The following is a 13,890-nucleotide window of genomic DNA, read 5'->3' as shown; positions in this document are numbered from 1 at the left end:
GGGTGGTGGCATTTGGAGTGTGAAAAAGTCTAAAGTACTTCATCTTTTTGATTAGTACATGTTATAAATGCGTGATAAAACTGATTCCCATACAGGAGCCCCATAGATTTTACAGGCTCTTGGTTCTGTTGAGGGATGTTATTGGGTTACAAAATGTAAAATCATCTCCAGTCCCTTGAAAAGCTGTTCCATTCCTTTAACGTTTTCCATTTTATCATGAAATCTCAACATATTTTTTGTGGGTCTTATGTAATAGCCTGTATAAATGTGAAGTGAAACCAAAAAGATGCATTGCCTTTTAATTAGTTTTATTCCCCAGTTAAAAGTTGACATGGTTGTGTATGAATTGTGCCTTAACCTTTTCAGTAATTACAGTTTGTACCCTGGTGACACATGGTGGTGTCAGCATCATGCTGTGGGGGATCTGTTTCTTCATCAGGAACAGGGAAACTGCTCAGAGATTATTAGAATCAGTGTCTCCATTCCAGTGTCTTTAGACACGGAAAGTGCCTAAAGACATTAAGTTTATTAAGTCTTATTCAGGAGTTTAAATTACCTAGTCAAAGTAAAGACCAAAATCTTACTGAGAATCTATGATAATTATTAAAAATGGTGTTCACAGACTCCAACTTCAATGAGCTTGACAGCAGTGGTTGAGACATTATTCCAGAACACCTGCAACTTTAAATGCATAGACAGAAGTCTCTACAAAGTCTCTACTCTCAATGGGAACGAATGCAGATGAAAAATTTAAGGGTTAGAATTGCTTTTCAAGGCGGTGTATCTTTTGATAAATCTTTTCTTAGTATTCCTCATGGAAGATTGTTTATCTTCTCCTAGAAAGTCATCAGGCTCTGTGACAGTTCCTGAAAAAACATTTCCTCACACAATTAGTGCCACCCAAAAGCTCTCCTGATGTTGACAAAACTGCTGATGCACATAGCTGAGTTTTGGAATATTTCACTTTGGACTCAAGTGGAAAACAAAGACATGTGCTCTGCTGAAATGAGCGGTCTCATTATATCCAGTCTTTTGCCCATGAACCTTCTGTTTTATGCTTTCTAAGAACAAATTAAAAGGGTAGGACAGATTAAATAGAATAAGAATAAAACAGTTGGTGTTTATTGCTAAAAGTTTATTGTTCCCACAGCAGACAACTCGATCCCACCCTCTTTTCTTCCCTTTTTCTTCTTCTCTTTTTTTTAAATCTAAAACATTAACCGTTTATCTGAAAAGGAATGGCTTTTAATGTTGTAGAGGATGTCTCAGTTTGGTAGCTCATACTTAAAACAAATTTGATCTAAAAATCATTCAAATTAATCCAGGATTTAATCAGACTTCTGCGAATACTTAAACATTCCAGTTTCTACAGGTTTTCTCTGATTAGCATGTATGTAAATGTAGTGGAAAGTAAATCTTAATTCTCAATTGTTTAGAAACAAAATGCATAATTAAAATGCAATAAGATGCATTGCTACACAGTAGAGTTCATGATAGAGTTGGTGGCATTTAAAAAATCCCAGTGGTTGCAAAACAACCACATCTTAACACGTCCGTCACTCTGTGTGACAGTTGAGATTAGATATTTGTACTGATGTATTGTTTGGTTCAGTGTCATCTCCACTTTGTTCTCTTATCTTCAAAGGACTTTCATTCCAGAAGTGTTCTGGTTTATTCCAATGCAAGTTGTCCAGCATAAATCCAGCTAATTCCCCCGGTTTAAGTTGGTGGGAGATTGGAAATTGTCTGGAGGTTTTAGATTTGAGAATATTCTCCTTCAATGATGGGATTTTGATGGTTTGACAATGAATAAACTGGCAAACCTGCTCCCTTTACAGAAGAAGGACCTTTAACTGCAAAAAACAAAATGCATTTGATCTGAAGTACTTTGGAACTATTTACCCTTCTGACTTCTATGGAAGGTTTCCATATGAATGCATGCATGCATTCACATGGAAATATGCTTGCAGTGGTGAACTATTCAGCCTCTACTTATTTGTGTCTTATCTAATGTAAGATAACAAAACAGATTGGGGTTGTTGCCTTTTTTTGAAATGCATTGAGCTAACTAAGTATGTCGTCAGTTTCCTGCTGTTCTGATGATGTCGTATCAACGTGCAGTTTTTCTGCCTGTTCCTCATTTCTTTTTTCTTTTGTGTATAGTAAAGTGGATGACCCCTGACTGGTCTTGTAATGTATTGGAGAGGTTATGTGCGGTAGTGCTGGTGTACCTGGTCTGTCTGATCACCTGTAGCACATCCCGGGACCTTTGATCTGTCATGCAGCTGAAAGGTGACTGATTTACAGCAGGGTAGAAAAACCTTGGAGTTCACACACAGCCATGCTTGCACACCACCCACTGAAGGCCAACTTTACAATAGCAGCTATTAATAGAGGCTGAAGCTAGTAGCTAAATAAAGAGAAAGGAAGGAAGAAGTAGGTAAAGACTTGGATTTTCACACATCTAGAGCTGTCGTGTGAAAACTTCAGATTTTCCAACAGTAAAACTCATCTGTGTGTGACTTACTCGTGGTTTTCAGTGATGGAGGGTTATAAACACCACACTGGGCTAATGAGCGGGTGTGTGTTGTTTTTAGAACCGGACAGACAGTTGTCTTTTGTTTGTGGCGAGCCAGCGGTGATGCACAGTGAAAATGCAATGGCCACGTTTGGTTTGGAGATGTAAGAAATGTGTGTATGAGCACGTTGACTTTTGCAAGTTCAAACTCATCAGGCTAACTGTACATCTTATCTCGCATCTCATCCTATTTTAAGACGAGGAAACATGTTTAGGTTGATCCTGTACAAGTAGATCTTGATTAACTTCTATGTCCATAAACCATGTTGTAGTTAATCTTTTTTTTTCAGAATAAATATGCTTTGTTTTTTTTATTTTATTTTATTTTGAACAGTTTATTGACAAATGTACTGTGTTTCTGAGTTGTCTCTGAGGTTCTCTTTGCAAGTTAAATGAAGGTGACAATGGTGTAGTTTCATGCAGGGAGATGCCCTAAGCCACATTATTATGCAAGCCTCAGGGCTTGAATAACAAAATCATCACTTCATGGCCTTTTATAGTTCAAAATTTGCTAACTAGAACATCGGTTACCCACATGATCTATGCCATAAAAAGCAAGGCACATTCTCTGATAAGAGCCTCGAAGGTAAGGAGCAGTCCGAGTCTTGGGCAGCGATGAATCTTCAGTCATTTTAGGATTGTGCATTCTTTACATTCTTGAAGCAGAGGATGGGTGGAGGAAGGGAAGGGTGTTAGTCCTAAGTGTGAGGTTACATGGTGGAAGAGAAAAGACCATAGAAAAATAAGACTCTCACTTTGGTATGTGCTACTAATGATGGTGACAGACATTTGAATGAAGGCATCAAAATGTTATGAGGCATTACTCTTGGCATCCATGTCGATAATCAGTGCTCTATTACTTGTTTTCCTACTACTGTTACCTAATTTTTACGTTTTGTTGTCGATTGAAATGCTATTTTAAACAAACATCAGGTACATAATCCCATCTATACTAAGTGAAGAGATTTGCCAAAGTACATGTATGTAAGTTGAGATATCAAATCATGGTCATTCTCACTGCCATTAATGCTCACAGTTGATGTAGTTTCACGATCAAGATGCTAAATATTGACATTTTGTCATTATTATAATAATAGTAATAAACGACACACACCAGAAGGCAATATAATCCCCAAACTTGACACACATAAGCAGGTGTGACGATGCTATAATGGCATCGGGGCATTTAACTATAAGCATGCAATAATTTTCTCAACTCTGTACTGAAACAAAAGCTAACAGTATGTCAAAAAAATATGTGCCTTTGAGTATCAGTTCCAGCTTGTCATGTTCTTCACAAGTTGACTGATTGTCCGCTGAAGCATGACATTCCTCTCGTCTTGAAGGACGGCCCTCAGGTCAAAATCCCTAACGTTTTATGAGTGCTGTATCTATTGACATTACTGCAGTCAAACCTTTTTATAGTTGCTGGGCTGTGTTTTGCATTTTTCCACTGGTATTTTGGCAATTTATCTTTGAGTTTCAACTCTTTTACATTGGAAAGCTTCTTTGCCATCACCCAAATCTTTAGCTGTCTGCACATATTCTGGCTAAGCTGCTGCAAAACATTATTACATTCAGTAAGAAGAAAGTTGTAGGTCAAATTATAACATTACCTTAACCCTAAACATGCCAAAACATATTTGGTCCAACTGCAGAAAACAACTTTGATGTAAGACGTTGTCTGAAGGAGTCTCTAGGAGATTTTAGTTATGGGTAAATGTAGTTTCTGCAGCCTAGTCATCATTAGTCCATGATAAACATTCAACTACAAATCCAATTTTCTATCTAATTTTGTGTGCTTTCAGAGCGCCTGGGATTGTGGAACCAAACCCCAAATTGCTGTTTGAACAGATCTGTCTAAAACTAAAAAGCATTGACGTTGGTGTGAAGTTTTTTCTCGCACACTTTAGCTGAGCTAAGTTTGGGTTTAGCCTCCAGCAACAGACGTCATCTCTGAGCGGCTGCGTAGTGAATCCCCCGTCTGTCCTCGCACCAGAATGTTCCCCGAAAATCTCTGTGACTCTTTCACTCACTCGTTCTCAGTAGATCATGTGGTACGTTTTTGTTGAATAAAGACAGGGAGAGTTAAACATTGACCATCTCTGGCCGGAGGTTTTATCCTTGTTAAAACAACACACTTCCTGGAACTGCTCACCCTCTGTGCTGCTCCGCTGTAGCTGTGTGTGAAGCAAACATAAATTCCTTCCCTTGATATTTTCTTGGTAAAACCTGCTTTTTCTGTGAAATCTTCCTTTTCTCTCTTCACAGCATACCCTCACACTTGCACATGAAACCTCTTTTACCACCAGACTCTTTCCAGTTATTCTCGTGAGCCTCTCTGTGTCACACCCTGATAAACAAAGATAGAGCATCCTAACCACTGGGGGAAAACAGGAAGTTTACTGGCCTCAATCAGTCTGTGTGTTGCATGTCATCAGCTTGTATTTTTTTTTGCCCATGACATATTTGTTTTCCGTATCTCTTGGGTCAAATCTTGATTTTGGTACCACTGGCTCTTTGAACTGCCAGCAGAAATTCCTGCTGGGGCTTATGGACTGCCCTGGGCATTGTTTCATAAAGTACCTTCTGTAGGTCATGTCCTTTGTCGTCATGCGTAAAGTTTACTACAGTCATACTACCTTTTCCATTTAGTCTTTTGGAAATGAGATGTGAATATTAACTGACACAAACCCTTAATTTGAGTTTTCCAAGTTATTAATTGTCATATCCTGCGGAACTCTGGTTAAACTTTCACCATGCTCTTGTTATTAAGGACTTTGTTGTTCTTGCATTAACCAAAGTCAGCATTCTAGTGCACATAAGCCTCATTGTGTCTTAAGAAATGCACCAATAAGAGATCTGGATTCATTTCTGATCTCGACATTGAAAATGGAAGTATTTTAACAAAATATTTATTGCAAAATGAAACCACAATTTGTGTCTGTCCATCGCTTTTATAATAAAATCTTCTAGGTTACTGAGCAGATGTACCCAACTAAATATGATCTAATTGGATAACGGCACAGATTTCTTCCACGTCTCAAAATCTAGACTTCAACCATATTTGCATTCAAAATTGTCAGAGGCAAAAAGATGACTCGCGTTACATTTTGCGTGTTTGCGTCTTATTTTTGTAGTTAGCGTAGTTAGTATTACCAACACTAATGGTAGCTGTGTTATTTGCTTTTTCAATTGAAGGAAAAAATGCCTTTAATTAAAGAAAACAGGAAAGTGAAGTAATGTTACTTACGTCAACAGACTGTAAGAAATCCAGACGCTTTGGGTAAAATTTATTTTAGTTTCCAAATGCAACAGGAAAAACAAACAATAATATCCTCTCCTAAGGATCAGTAAAATTTTGATCACAGGCTGATTGACCAACTACGAAGATGGGAATTGATGTTGTGTTGATGCTTTCACTGGAAGAGGGTGTAAGAGGCAGAAATATGAAATCTAAATGTGAACAAACCACAGGGCCAGTTGAGGGAAGGCTCAGAACAACAAGCATGGTCTATATTTGTATTCCCTCTGTAAACGGGTCCTGGGTCTTGCATGAAGTCCACAGGTACCCAAGGAAGTCAGACCATTTAGTTTTTCAATTCTGTTCCATTGCAAAATTTAAAATCCTTCTCAGTTTTTCATAAAGAACCTTTTTAAATGTTAAATCCTAGTTCCTCTCTCAAAAAAAAAGTGCTCCTCACATGTGTCAGAATTGAGCACAGGGTTCGAGTCAGACTTTCATTTTGACTGCTAAAATAATTCAAATCTTTTAGTTATGACTCACACTTCCACCTCCATCTGTTTTATAAAGTCCTGTTTTCGGTGCTTCCAATGACTCAGATAACTTCAGTTAAAGTGTGAATCAGGATTACAAGGCTAAAAGTATTGAAAATATTTCTCAAACAAATCTAATGTTGAAAGTCTCAAAAATATTGCAACAGATTTTCACATACAGTTTAAAAAAAAGTTTCTGGCTTGTGACCCAGCTGTTTAAATAATAAAACGGATGTATACAGAGCTAATAATACATCTTCCAATCTCTGAAGGTGTCTCCACTATGATCCAGATAGCAAAAGATGATTATGTGTCTGTAAGGAGTCAGGGGGGAGTTATTCTGTTGCCTTATCACTTCTGTTGGGGCAGCTGGGATCACAGAACTAATCAGGTATGCATTATTTGTGCTCAGCTTGTACTTTCCCACATGTCCTGCCCTGTTTGTGTCCCTTCGGTTTGTTTCCCCCTCCTCTTTCTCTAACATTCCTTGTGTTTTGCCTCCTCATCCATCAGATGCAGTGTCCCAGAATCTGTTCAGACGGCCCCGGAGAGGAGCGGAGGCGCAGGAAATAAGTGACTCTAGGAAACGGCAGGTAAAACGTGTGTCTGTGTGCGAGCAGGCTGGTTCTTGTAGTTATCTTGACCTATTTTGCATACAATGCTGCAGGGGAGGGTGTGTGTGAGCCTATGTGGTACAGTGTAAAAGTTGAAAAAGTAGAACTGCATGCTGGCTTAGCTGGAATCTGGGAGAGTTGGCGTTGGCCTGACAGATAGGGAATGTGTGGAAGTTTCTCAGCACATTATAGTTTTGGGTAAGTTTTGCAGGATTACAACCAATGCTGATGCATCCTCGTTACGATAAAACTTAGCAAAGTTGATGACGTTGGATTCATGGATGTAATTATAGTGTTGAGCGATATTGGAAAATCTTCCAGTGGTGATATTGGTGAATATTATTATGATTGCATTAGCTGCAATAAATGCAGCACTTACCTTTATCATCTTATGCACTATCTTCTGTGTCAGGTGTGGATATTTAAAGCTCCAAGGCAATGTCCAGATACCTAATATTACACTGGGATGCAAAATACCTGAAATTTGATTAGTCAGTGGTTATTGCTCCCCACACAGTCCTTATGTCAATATTACAAAGGACTACATGATATATTGTTTAGTTCTAGTGGATTTACATGTTTGTGCCAAGAGGAGATTGAGGAAGGGCCTGAGCATACAGCCCTGTGGTGCTCCATTATTAAATGTAATGGAAGTAAATGTAACTGAGTGGCATTTATTAGTTGCAATGTAAGAATAGCTGAAGTTCTTTAATGATTTAATGTCTTTTAACCTTACCAAATTCATCAAAATGAAAAATATTTCTGCTGAAAGAAGGCATACAAACATCTGCTTAGCTTTGCACATGTATATTCTACATTTATCCTCTTCTGCTTTCACAATAAACAGCTGGTTAAGTTTCAGACTTACTATATGTGGTGCAGTGAGAGCAGCTTTGACAGCTGTCAGGATAATAACCACATTTTGTTCTCCCAGTCAGCGCAGGTGGCCAATAACCACCAATAATCAGTACAGATGCCTCCCACCTGCGCTCTGTTTATCTCCCCTCTTCCTGCACTCCTACTCGCATGTGGAAAAATAGCTTGATCCAATTATTCATGCTGCTCTGTCTTCCGCCACTGATCGCTCCTCCAACATTGTTTAGTTGCTGCTGCAGAGAAACCGAAATGAATGCAGCCATGCAGGTTTAATTATTTAGCCTATGGAGCTAAATGGAGGTCATATTTGCTTCCTGCCTTCAACTGAAATGACCTTTTTAAGTGTTGTTTCATTTGCTTGCATGAAAACCGAGCAGTCGTAACCCTTACACTAACACAATCCTAGGAAACCCTGCCCTTCAGCCCGTTTGTTGGTTGGCATTATCTTTATAGCATTGACTTCACTACCTGAAGTATTATAGCATAGAATAGATTTTGCTATGTTTGCAGCCAGAGAATGGAACAAGCTGTGCTGCCATGAACTAATTATAGATGTAAACTAAGGCCGTTTACCAAATGTATGCCTTATTTTATGTAGACTGCCCAAAAAAACATGCACTATTCTGATCCTTCTCGGGGAACATTAGTTTTTCCTGCGGTATGGGTTATACAGAAACCTGCAGAGTGGTGTGTTCAAAGTCTTTCATTTCAGATAGATAGGAGAGTATGCGACTTGGAAGCGACAGATGTCACAGTGTCATTTACTGCAGGAGTGTATTTCCACTCAACTCGGCAGCAGAATGATTGCTGAAGCCCATAAATGCCTTGCGTCTCCAGGCGTGTGTCCTTCAGTGCCAATGTGTGGCCCATTTGTTTGTACAGAGGATAAACAACATCATGCCAAGATGCCAGGACACCACGGCTGAGAAATCAGTGTGTGGGATCCATCTCTGCTGTACTCAGAAATACTTGCTGTTATTTTTGTCCATTTCTTTTCAGTCTTTCCGCTCTGTCATGATTCAGTCAAAGGCTCTGCTCTTTGACTGATATTTGTGTGATATGTATTTTCAAACATCCTATTTTTGAAGTGTCCACATTATAATTCACAGTTACTCAAAGCCTGCCTTACCCTTATCTATACAAACACAGCTTTTGGCGATATATTTCTCCTTCTCAGTTTCTGCAAGGTTTCGAATAAGAAGATGTATTCAAAACCCTGATCGTGTTGCATTTACTTGCTCTGGCTGTGATGCTGTGTTGTGTTCTAGGTTTTCTTGTAAATGTATACCATTTATTAAGTTTCAGCAGCAGAAATGTGCATTAAAACGTGTTAATGCTGGAGGCAATCCCTTTTCCTCCCTTTAATCTTGCAATTAACTGAAGTACATTGTTGATCTGCTTCCCTATGTTTGACATTGGAAATGTAACCACAGCTTTGTTTTACTAGCACCATGCAAATCAAGTAGGGGAAATGGCTCTTTACTTCAAATGAGTCTGTTTGGGCTTTTATTAGTTTGCATTAAGCAGCTACTATTTCCTGGAATGCTGGCACACATCAATAACCAGGAAGTTTATTTCTGATGTCATGTCAGGGACAGGGTTTGTGTTTACTTCGTACCTTTACGGTTGATTTAGAAAGGAGCGAAATTCTAATGTTTTTGTTTTTTTTTCTTGACCCATCGAGAATGGATTTGTCACATTGGATTTATTTTGGATTTTAGAGAATTTCTATGCACTGTGGAAAAGTCTATAATTTGATTAAAACTTTTTCAAGCTCTGAGTGGATTTTTAAAAAGAAGATGGTGTATGGAAAATGTACATTTCCATAATTTATTCACTGTCTGTCTAAATTTTGCATTTCTTCAACCACAACCATGTTTTTTGCTCATTCATCAATATGCTTCAATGAATATTGAATGAATGAATGAATATTGAATGCATCAGTCAAAAAATATGCTATGAAGAGAGAAGAAAATATATATGTTGCATCTGACCAAGTCGTCCATAAAAGGACCCACTTTGTCTTATTTGTTTTTAGAAATTGTCAAACTCAAGTAGATGTCATGTTAATTTTAGTGTGTGATCATAGCAATTCAAATGACTAATGTTGCAGGTGCTGGAATGTATTTATGTTCATTCTTTTAGGGGATTTTGTCACAAGACGTTCATTTCCTCATGAGCAGCTTAAATGGGAAAATATTGTTAGGAAAAAAGTGGCCATATTCCAATAATAGCTATTCAATGTTTCCTCTTTGTCGGGGTTTAAAAAAGATGGAGAGGAAAAAAAGTATTGTCTCCTATGGAATAATGGCTTTTTTTCTTTTATGTTGCCCTGTGAACGGTGTACAATGCAGTTGTTTCAAGTAGGAAGTTCTCTCTGCACCAAGTCCTGCCTGTGTTTTTTATTCTCATCTATTGGATGCTGAAGATGGATGGAGCTTCTGCCTAAGCACTCCAGCTATTCTACTAATACTGTTTTTAGAATGAAGCAACAAGGAAGTACCTACTTCTGTCACAAATAGACTCTGTTTTTGAAGTCAAAGGTATTTGGAGTCAACTTTTTAGAAAAATGTCGGACATGCCTGCATTTGTATTTCCTCATCCCCACTTTCACAGAATCAGATTGGCTTGGTGAATTTTGCATATGTGTGCCATAGCTGCAAAGCTTCCTCTTCCTTGTAATGGGAGTACAAATATAGGCTTAATTTGAATAATCTTGTGATTGTGAGAAGAGTTTGCATAGTGTCCAGTTCTCCAGAGCAGCTATCACAAATATCAGCTAGGTTTGCCTGCTTTAAACCAGCTGCCTTGTAAAACTATTCATACCCCTGAGGTTTTACTTTATTATTCATTTCTGACACACTACAACCACAACTTTTAATATATTTAGTGTGAATTTTGAACCAAAATAGAGTATATTATAGAAGCATACTTTATTCATATACATCCAAATAACTACCACTTCAACCAACTGCCTTCAGAAGCTACCTAATAATATAGTTAATTGGGGTTGAAATAACGTACCGAAATAAAAAAGAATCTTTATTGTTTGTCTTACAAAAAATCAATCACAGCAGCTTTTTTTGAAGGCATTTGGTTCTGTCTATTAAGGAGCATAGAGCTCTAAAACAAGTAGCATCCAACTCTGTACTCTAAGGTTCCTTCATGTTGTGGGACAGTTTGTAAAATGTTAATGAGAAGTTAGGTGGAAGTAAATAAAGGCCATTTTACTGAAGAAAACCTGTCAATGAATTCAAATTTCTTGTGATTTTGGAGGTTCTTCTTCCATGAGAAAAATGACTTGAAATGAGCATTAAAATGGCTAACGCCACAAATTAAGACATATTTGTGACATGGCTTACAAATATGTCTGCCATGTCACGGTGACTACTGGTGACTACACCAGTAGTCACACTCTACCCAGTGAGATAAAGCTCGAGTTATCTTGCAAAGCAGAATAAACAAAACTGGTAGAGACACACCTGAGAAGAGCTGCAGCAGAAACTGCAGTAAAAAGTGGTTCTACAAGATGTAGACTGCTGAATTTAATCTACCTGTAGTCTAATAAAGCAACATATTTTTAGACTTTGACCCCTTTGACTGTGTTGGTATATGTGGGAGCTGTAGGTGTGAGGGAGCCGCCTGAAGCTGCAGATCCCACAGCGGAGAACATGAGCATCCCCATGTGACCCCAGCGCTCCCTCCCAGCCGCTGTTTGGTGTTTTTATTTTTCCCCCTTCTCTGTGTCTCTGTGTGCGTTTGTCTGTAAGGCCAAGCTGGCAGGGCAAGGGCAGCACAAGGGCAGTGTTTGTGCAGGGCACGGGACTGGCCTTGATGGCACACACACACACACAGAGCAACATGCACACACTCTTTCCAAAAAACAGAGGCTTATTGTGGACACATGGCCCACTCGGCTCCACACTTCACAGTCACACATTGTATCACAATTTTACACGTCTATTTCTTTCCTTTTCTTTTATTTTTAGCTCTTCTCTGTGGCGGTTACTACTTTATACCTTTCATCTGCACTCCAAACATTCTTTATAAGAGACTTTCCGTTCTCCTGAATCATCTCCCAGTCCCTTGTTTTCACCTTCCTCCCTGAAGGAGGTGTGAAAATCCTGAAAGTTGAAGTCATGGAGAGATTCATGTTGGTACTGCATGTTGTTTCAGTGTTTCTCCTCACTGGTATCTGTGAGGTGAATCATGCGCTGTGGAACATCACACTTGCAGATTAGATTTGTTAAAAAAACTACATTCAGAGCCAGAAGATAAAAATAATTATGCATTATACATTTGGTGTACTCACTTTTAAAAAAAAAAGGGTCATTTTTTGTCTTGAACATGACTTGTGAAGCTGTTAGATCAATGAAATATTGAACACATCTAACAGATTTAGTTTTTTTCTTGCAATCTAAGTGTTTAAAATTATATTCAAAATGAGGAAGAGACTGCTGATGCAGTTTCCAGTCTGTTTGATCTGACCAGCTCAAAGAAAAACTCTGTGGCTGAGAGCAGGGAAGATCTCAGCTAAATTCTAGTAAGTAGTATATTTAAAACAAAGCGCCATAGTTTATAAAGCGAAAAATCAACCTTTTTTGCTTTTGCTTTACACGATCAAATAGAACGGCAATGAAATTGGTTTCACGCTGGATTCTCAACAAGTCATATCAAAACAGAGTGAAATATTTTACTCTGTTTTACACTCCAGCAAACTCCTCCTCAGCTACTATACATGAGGACTGTAGCTGTATTGTCAGTCAGATGTATATGTATAAGTAACTGATAAAACTTTATCTGTACGGACATCATAGTTGTTTTCTCAGCCTTCTGCACCTGTTTTATAGCAGAATGTCACTGCTGCCCTGCAGTGGGATAACACTGCAGGCTATTTGTTTACCAGAGAAATGAGTGACCTGGGTAGTACTGCCCAGAAGCAGGTGAGGGACGGCAATCCCTCATCAAACTCTGCTCACTGCAGTACGTTCTCTTGGATTTAAACCAGAGGAGTGATATGATTAAAGTGTTATTACCTTCAAAACTAGCTTTTTAAACCTTGACTTTCTTCTGGCCCAAAAAGTGACTACCCTAGATTAATACACATGTAAGATTCGACAATAAAAATGTATTTGAAGTTTCTAAAGGTACCCAAATCTGCCTGTAAATGATGTGGTGTCATGTTTGCATTGTGGAAACAGAGTTTAACATTTCTGTGGTCTTTAAAGGGGGTTGCACTGAGCAGAAACAGTTGCTTGGAAACTGATTTCACATACTGAAAGCTGTCATGTTCTCTTTTTTCAGAAGTGCTAGACGAGTGTGCTTTTTATGGATTTCTTCGAGGTGACATAACACTGCCACAATGTGACATCTGTCATTAGTCTCTCACTGTAGGTGTTTTCCATTATTGTAAGAATCCTGTGAAAATGTCTAAGGTTTTAAAACAGAGTTTAAGGCAGTGACTAACGTGAAGGAGGATGTAAAAAAGACTACTATATTAGGATCACATTTTTAGTTGTAATTTTGGCATTGGCTACTAGCATGTGAAGCACTTTGAACCTTTCTCTTCCTTTTTACAGATTTTACACAACCCTAAAATGAAAAGGACTGACATTAAAATGCTTGACTACCTTTGAACTTTTCAGCATCACCAATACCATTTCCAATTTCCAGCACCACCTTCCCTTTGCTACACTTCAACACAAGTAATTTGCAACAATAACATCTTCTGGTTAGCTTTGTTGGAACGATCATTAATGCCTCTCCAGCTCATCCTCTCCTCTCCATATTGAATAGTCTAGTCATCCTGTTACATGATTTGAAGTCAAGCAGCACATAGTTCCTCTGTACGGTCTTAAAAGCTCACGACTGTCACAATCTGCTGGGTGGAGCGGTTCAACATGATGTCACGGGTATATGCACTTTGAAGTCCATCTCTGTCAAATGAGGTTTCTCAGAGGATTATTAAAGAAGATGTAGCTTTGTTTAGATCTGGTCTTTCAGCTTCTTGCCTGCGCTCTAACAGTGCCTGTCTGGCTCAGATGA

The 13,890-nt window shown here is 38.5% G+C and overlaps 1 protein-coding gene across 1 annotated transcript in view; it reads left to right on the top strand.

Annotated features, from left to right (window-relative positions):
• Positions 1-6,845: 6,845 nt before the first annotated feature.
• pik3cb (phosphatidylinositol-4,5-bisphosphate 3-kinase, catalytic subunit beta) overlaps positions 6,846-13,890 on the top strand; it is a 49,337-nt gene continuing 42,292 nt past the window's right edge. The window contains exon 1 of the mRNA XM_015047827.1: positions 6,846-6,948. The gene's annotated coding sequence lies outside the window, so the exon portion shown is untranslated. The remainder of the gene's footprint in view (positions 6,949-13,890) is intronic.

This window comes from Poecilia latipinna, unplaced genomic scaffold (genome assembly GCF_001443285.1).
Source record: "Poecilia latipinna isolate Pla-1442-1.1 unplaced genomic scaffold, P_latipinna-1.0 Scaffold844, whole genome shotgun sequence".
Classification (NCBI taxonomy): Eukaryota; Metazoa; Chordata; class Actinopteri; order Cyprinodontiformes; family Poeciliidae; genus Poecilia; species Poecilia latipinna.
This window is presented reverse-complemented; position numbering and strand designations above follow the sequence as displayed.